The sequence below is a fragment of the Colobus angolensis genome, unplaced genomic scaffold (assembly GCF_000951035.1).
Source record: "Colobus angolensis palliatus isolate OR3802 unplaced genomic scaffold, Cang.pa_1.0 Scaffold52, whole genome shotgun sequence".
NCBI lineage: Eukaryota > Metazoa > Chordata > Mammalia > Primates > Cercopithecidae > Colobus > Colobus angolensis.
The window spans coordinates 5,853,650-5,854,180 of record NW_012118710.1 but is presented as its reverse complement, the minus strand read 5'-3'; positions in this window follow the sequence as shown (position 1 = coordinate 5,854,180).

Genomic DNA, 531 nt, shown 5'->3' with positions numbered 1-531 from the left:
TCTTTCTCTTGCCTGATTGCCCTGGCCAGAACTTCCAACACTATGTTGAATAGGAGTGGTGAGAGAGGGCATCCCTGTCTTGTGACAGTTTTCAAGGGGAATGCTTCCAGTTTATGCCCATTCAGTATGACATCGGCTGTGGGTTTGTCATAAATAGCTCTTATTATTTCTGAGATATGTTCCATCAATACCAAATTTATTGAGAGTTTTTATCATGAAGGGCTGTTAAATTTTATTGAAGGCCTTTTCTGCATCTATTGAGATAATCATGTGGTTTTTTGTTTTGTTTTGTTTTGTTTTTTTGAGACAGAGTCTCACTTTGTCACCCAGGCTGGAGTGCAGTGGCCTGATCTAGGCTCACTGCAAGCTCCACCTCCCAGGTTCACGCCATTCTCCTGCCTCAGCCTCTGAGTAGCTGGGACTACAGGCATGCACCACCACGCCCAGCTAAATTTTTGTATTTTTAGAGACGGGGTTTCACCGTGTTTACCAGGATGGTCTCGATCTCCCAACCTCGTGATCCACCTGCCT